The sequence below is a fragment of the Zophobas morio genome, unplaced genomic scaffold (genome assembly GCF_036711695.1).
Source record: "Zophobas morio isolate AGI-343-1 ecotype UQ-CSIRO unplaced genomic scaffold, CSIRO_AGI_Zmor_V1 ptg000006l, whole genome shotgun sequence".
Classification (NCBI taxonomy): Eukaryota; Metazoa; Arthropoda; class Insecta; order Coleoptera; family Tenebrionidae; genus Zophobas; species Zophobas morio.
The window spans coordinates 6044357-6051863 of NW_026972111.1; positions in this window are offsets into that span (position 1 = coordinate 6044357).

Genomic DNA, 7507 nt, shown 5'->3' on the forward strand with positions numbered 1-7507 from the left:
ACAAGGCAAAGGAAAAGAAATAAAGGATGCAGATAGGGAAATCGGAAAAAGGGAAGCTGGTACAAAATTAGGAGAACAAGGGGTGAAGGTACTGTTTTGGAATGTCCAAGGGTTGCGAAAAAAGGAAAAGGAATTTTGGGACTACGTGGGAAAATTTGATGCCCTAGGCCAGTGCCTAGTGTGCCTTATTATAAATCCAAAGCTGATGTGAAGAAATAGAGAGAATGAGAGAAATGAGAAGGAGTATGAAAGAAGAACTGAGTGTAAGAGATAAGGATATAGATAAGCAAGAACGCAGATCGAGAATATCGGAGTCTAGATATAATGTAGAGTATAGAAAAATAGTAAATGATGAAGTACCAAAAGTAAGCAGACAGAGAGAGTATAGAGGAGAAAAGAATGATGGGAGATTTACGTGTGGAAATGAAGAGAAAGAGAATAATTTTTGGATGGATGAAACTGACAGAAGCTGTAGGATATGTTGGAGAGAGGCAGAAACAATAGAGCATATGATGGTAGGATGTGAAAGATTGAGAGAATCGAAGGAAATTACGGAAGAAGTGCTAAACTAAAACTAAAAAAAGGAAAGATGGCGTCGGCGAGTCGCATACAGTGTTGTCTTCTAAAACAAATGATGATTGATAATTTTAAGCAATGCAGAAAATGTAAAAACAAAGTGTCTAATGCCTGGTCATGTGTTAAGTGTCATACGTACTTTCATAAAAGCTGTGCTTTAGTGGTACAAGAAAGGAATAACAATCTTATTTTTCTGTCGAATTGAGCTAGTATGTGATAAGTGCTGTGGTGATTCGAATGAATCTGTAAGTTCCAATAGTAGTGATGAATTTTCCAATCTGTTAAATAAAATGGTCGACAAGGCTGTCTCCTCTAATGATCGAAATTAAAAAAACTTAGAGATGAGGTTCAGATTCTAAAATCAAGTACCTATTATCGAGATGGCGAAGATGTCAACAAGAGAAACCCCGTATAGTTCTTTAAAACTGCCTTGTTGGGATGATGATCGTTTATCTGAAAAATCATCAGTTTTATCTAGTAATGAAATTGAAGGTAATGTCTTCACAATTAGTGGTAATAGTGACAAGAAAGGTCCTCAGAAAAACCTGGATAAAACATCGTTTAAAAGAAATGTAAACCTTCGCTCAGCTGTTGTGGAAGATAATTAAAACGTGTATGAACCCAATAAAAATGCTCCAGTTAAGTCCAATATTACCAATGCTACCAGTAAAACGAGGGTAATGAAGACCTTGATAATTGGTACTTCTCAAGTCAGCAATGAAAATGGAGATGCTCTTGAAGATCGTAGTAATGAGTTTGTTGCTGTCACTAGGCGACGAAAAAGGGACATTCATGTCACAAAAGTAAATCCTGGGGTTAATATTAGTAGGATTGAAGATTATATTAGGAATAAATTACAGTGTGTTTGTAGCGCAAATGACAATATGGACAATATTTAATCCTTTGAACTCAAACAATTACATTTTAAGTTCCCTGATAAATACAGTTCTTTTAAATTATCAATCGATTTCTCATTAATTGAAAAAGTTTTGGATCCATCTTTTTGGCCAATCGGTATTGCTGTTCGTAAATATTTTAGTCCTCGTAGTGTACGAAGACAATCAAATTTTCAAAAACGTCCAGATCATCAAACTCAGAGTTAACTATCTATTATCAGAATGTTAGAGGGTTGAGAACTAAAATCAGTGATTTATATTCTAGTGCATTGTGCGAAAACTATCCGATAATTTCATTAACAGAAACTTGGCTTAATGACACATTTTTTAATAGGGAAATTATAGATGATAGACATGTTGTTTACAGAAAGGATAGATCCTTTTTAGAGACGAATAAAGAACTTGGTGGTGGTGTAATGATAGCTGTTATAAAGAATATTCCTTCTATTTTACTGCAAATTGATACTCTTCAAAGAGAAGAAGTTTGGATACTAATCTCGTTTAATGGCATTCAAATTATAATTGGAACTGTGTATTTTCCTCGTAATTCACCCTTAGCTGTGTATTCTGACCATATATCTTTGGTTTGATTCTTTAATTGCTGATTATCCTGAAACTACAGTATGTATTGTTGGTGATTACAATTTGCCTGGATTGAGCTGGAAAAGTGATACAAATTGTAATTATTTAATACCTGTTAACGTTGTTTCAATGATTGAAGAATTAATTTGTGACAATTTCGCTGTGAGTGGTCTTTTTCAATACAACTTTATATTGAATGGAAATGATGTAATTTTGGATTTAAGCTTTAGTAATACTGCACTTATCATTGAAGAATGTTTATCCTTATTACCAAAAGATATAAATCATCCTGCCTTTATTATTAAAATTAGTGACATATCCTTGCCTCTTTACTAGATCGTACTATATACACATCTTATTTGGATTTTAAGAACTCGTCATTTGATGTAATTAATACCTACCTGGAACAAATTGATTGGTTTATAATGGATTTTTTTTTTATCTGATGATTGTATGTATTATTTTTATTCTCACATAAATTCTCTTATAACTCGTTTTGTTCCTATTCTTGTTAAAAAAACTCAGAACAATTTTCCTTATTGGGTTGATAACCATACAAGATCTCTTATTGTGAAAAAAAAAAGAAGTTCATAGGAATTTTAAGGTAACTGGATTATATTCAGATTACGTAAAGTTTTGTGATCTTAGACGTACATGTAAGTTGGCTATGAACTTGTGTAGGAAAAATCATATTCGAAGTGTTGAGCAGAATATTATTGTTAATAGTAATGGTTTTTGGTCATTTGTCAAGAAATCAAAATCTAATACAGTGGGGTTCCCCTGTTCTATGTTCTTAGGTGATATCATAGCTGATTCTTCTAAATCCATTGCAGATTTGTTTGCTACTTATTTTCAAACTGTATATACGGTAGCTGATACTGATGTTAATATGAGTTCATCAAATTGGAAAGACAATCTTGTTGATATTAATTCATTTGAAATATCCACCGGCCTTGTTTTGTCTAAATTACTTTCCTTAGATTCTTCTGTTAAAATAGGTCCAGATGGTATTCCATCACTATTTTTAAAACAATGTGCTCACAATTTACGTTTTCCCCTACAAATATTATATAAAAGATCTTTACAATTATCCAAAGTTCCTACGCTATGGAAAATTTCTTGTGTTACACCTATTTATAAGAAAGGTCATCGTAGTGATATTTCAAACTATAGACCTATTAGTATTGGTTCACCTATAGCCAAAATATTTGATTCAATTACATGTGACATTTTGTCTTTCCATGTAAAAATTATCATCCTAGATGAACAGCATGGTTTCTTTAAAGGGCGTTCGACAACTTCTAATTTAATGATATTTACTAATTATATAGTTAATAATATGGAAAATGGTTACGATACTGATTGTATTTACACTGATTTGGCAAAAGCTTTTGTTAGGGTGAATATTCGTATTCTACTATTAAAATTGGCTAAGATTGGAATTGGTGATCCTTTACTATCATGGATAGATTCATATCTAAGTAATCGAAGGCAATTTGTAATTATAAATGGGTTTAAATCAAAATGTATAATTCCATCTTCCGGTGTTCCGCAAGGTTCCCATTTAGGGCCCTTGCTTTTCTCTCTATTTATAAATGATATCAAAGATGTTATAAAATCTAGTCAGTTTTTACTATCTGCAGATGATTTAAAAATCTTTAAAAAAATTATTTGCCCCTCTGATTGTCATATGATACAATCTGATTTGAACTTTTTAGAATTTTGGTGTAAGAAAAATGGACTAGAATTTAAGATACCTAAGTGTAAGGTTTTAAGATTTAGTCGCAAATTATGTTCTGAACATTATAATTATACATTGTTTCTATTCTTCTTGAAAATGTGACCAGTTTTTGTGATTTAGGAATTACTATTGATAGTAAACTCTCTTTTACTTTTCACATAAATAATATTGTTTCTAAAGCAAATAAAATGTTAGGATTAGTAAAAAGAACCTGTAGTGAGTTCTCAAATCTTCAATCCTCGAATACGGTGTTACTATATGGTCTCCTTATTATAAGATGCACAGTCAAAGAATTGAAAAAATAAAAAAAAAAAATCGTCAAATTTCTGTGCTATAAGTTCAATATATTTTTCAATAACTATAATTATACTATGATAATAAGTTATTTTGGGCTTACGTTACTTTCTAAGACAAGAATAATGTTTGACTAGCTGACCCCGTGAACTCCGTTTCACCTACAACTTAATTTTGAATCTGCAAAATCGAATGCTTTGAAATCTTGCAGATGTTTTAAACATATGATAAGCATAATAAATTTTTATTCAAAATATATTTACTTATCCCCTCCAAAAAATTGATGACGTCAGCCCAAAATTTTGCCAAATGAATCCTATCTAAAATGTCCAAAATAGGATGAGACTATACTTGTGATTTATCATTCCATTCATATTTTTTAGTTTTGCTTATAGGGGGTGTCTCAAAAAAATTAATAACTGAGTCAATTTATTTTATTGATTGAATCAAGAATTGCAAAACTGAATTTTGAAATATTGAAGTTACTGTTTGACATGGTCGGTTTTCAATCAAAATATATCTGTTTATCAAGCCCAAAAACTTGAAGACGTCATCTCAAGATTTTGCAAAATAAATCCTATCTAAAATGTGGAAAATATCATCAGTATATTTTCCTAATTTATCACTGCATCCATATTTTTTAGATTTGCTTTTACAGTGACTCAAAAAAATATATGGATCAGTCAATTTATTTTAGTGAATAACTCAAGAGTTGCAAAAATGAATACTTTGAGATCTTGCAGACGTTTTAAAGTTATTGTAAGCATGGTAAATTGTTAAGAATATTTATTTATTCCCCCCAAAAAATTGATGGAATGGCTCACTCGATTTTCGCAGATAATTTTGGGAATACAATACAGTTATTTTTAGTATTACACTGCACCAATCCAAGGTGGTATATCTACGTGTTGATAGTAAATGTTGATTAGGTCATCACAAAATTGTGTGAAGAAAAGACTCAACTCGAAAATGCTGAATATGTTTCATTATACTTTTGGTGCGAAGGAAGTTCTGTCGAAACAACGTTCGATCAATTTTTTGACAATGGTTGATATAAATAAAACTCAGTAGATGCTCATACTCGAAATACGAAGTATCTACTCGAATATCAAATCAAAATATTTCTAGTTTTTCTAGATGATACTAATACTTCAGTAAGTAACAGTTGATGCTCAAGTAGCATCTCGATACAACAAAAAAAGACAACAGTGACAGTGTTCAACCATCAAGGCAAAAATCGAGTCACCAAAATATAAGTTAGTATGGGGTAGACACCTTGAGATGGGAATCTCTATGGCCAGTGTTAGAAAAAACGCACTGCACAATTTATGAATAAATAAAAGTTAATTACATGAAAAGTTTTCGATATTCCTGCTCCTAATGTGTTTTTCAAACTGAATGCACCTTTTGACGACGTTCCACATTCATGAAAGTCACCATGTTTAGTTAAAATTCACTCTTACAACAGCTCAGTTATTTGCCACGCCGATGCTCATTTCTAGATTAAATGCTCACAAAACGCGTAGATGTTCAGTTTGTGTTCGGGGAGATACAATGTTTCCCAGTAGGTACTCAGTACATAGAGTAGATGCTCAGGTATATAAGAGTAATAATGAAGTAGGTACTTCGTACTTCGAATATGAGTATCTACTCAGTTTTATTCATACCACTCAATGTCTCGCTTCAATGTTTGATTATGTTGATTATGAGCACAACGCTGATCAACTTCCATATCCGAATTACCCATGAAATAAATCATTGCGGTTTGCACCTGAGGTAGTTCGTCGCACATTTGATTGACTTCGTGGACCTATGTGAGGTTGTCGTCTTCTCGGCATTTTAATGAACTTCATAAAACGACACAGAATTATTTTCACAGTCAATCAAATCTGTAAATTTTGTCTTGAGAATTTTAAAATATTGAAAACTTCAAATTAAATCCTCGAATAACGGTATAGTTGAGGTTTTGTCGAAACCAACAAAGTGAATATAGGTAAATAGAATGGCAGATCAAAATTAATAACAAACTTTCGCAATGTGTAATTAAATTCACTTTAACCAAGACTTTTCTTAAAATAAACGACGTATTTTTTTACGAAAAACAAAGAACGATTTGAAATGCAATATACTTTTCACAATTGCACGGAAGAATTAGTTTTGTATGACACGTCAGTAAGACGACAGGTCCGTCAGAAACGCCAACTATTGAAATTAATTCGTGGCGATTCCCATACAAAATTTTTAGAATTTTTTTATTTTTTAACTGTTCTTTTAAGTTTTCCTTATTTTTTTTTATTTATAAACCATCTCCGTAATATAAAAAATTCTTCAAATCGGTCAAGCCGTTTTTGAGTCCTAGCGAGACTAACAGGAACAGCAATTGATTTTTATTATATAGACGATTAAAAAATGGGGGTTGGTGGTAGAAAGGTGAAAATTTCGGGTTACGTGTATTTTTTGATGCCAATTCTTAAAAAAATAAAAATAAAAAAATTTGTCCAAAAAATAGACAAAAATTTTTTAGGGTGGGCCACCCTTATCACTTAGGGGTTTAAAAAATAGTTTACAACCTATTGTCAGACCTACCGAATAGACACAAAAAATTTCATACAAATCGCTTTACCCATTTCGGAGAAGTTCGGTTACAAACATTGTGACGCCAGAATTTTATACATAATGCATTATTATTTTAGAACAAATTTCATTACCATAAAAAAGGTTATACTGACTCGACCTTAAAAGATAGACATATGCTGTCGCGGACTTTTCTTTAGAACTTTTAGAGGGGAACAATTTCGTCATACATGATTTTTACGTAACTTTAACCGTTTAAGCAGCGTAAGCAACGGAAGCTGTCAAAGGAGGAATAATTTTCCCGTTTTTCCGAATTTTTCATTGCTACTTCGCTCCTAATGATCGTAGCGTGATTTTATATAGCCTATATGTAGATATGATACATGGACTATCCAACACAAAAAGATTTTTTGAATTTGAACCAGTAGTTTCTGAGATTAGCGTGTTCAAATAAACAACAGCTTCAGCTTTATTATATAAGTATAGATATGTGTTTTGTTTATAAAATATTGTCTGGTATTGTTACTTGTTCAAATATTTTAATTTTATTTATGATATGATACATGTTCCATCTCGTCAAGTAAGAAATTCTCACTTACTTTTAATTCCATATCATCGTACTTTGTACGCGCTTCAATCGCCTGTCAGTCGTCTTGCTAGACTGACACTTATCTATAATGAAATTGAGTTTGTGGGAATTTCTTACACAAGGTTTAAATCATCGATCCACAGGAAGATTTTAATTTAGTGTTGTAACTTTTGTATGTTTTTATTATTGTAATCGGTTTTTTTTTCACCGTTAATAAACATCATCATCATCATAAACGAGGATGGAAGAGGACTG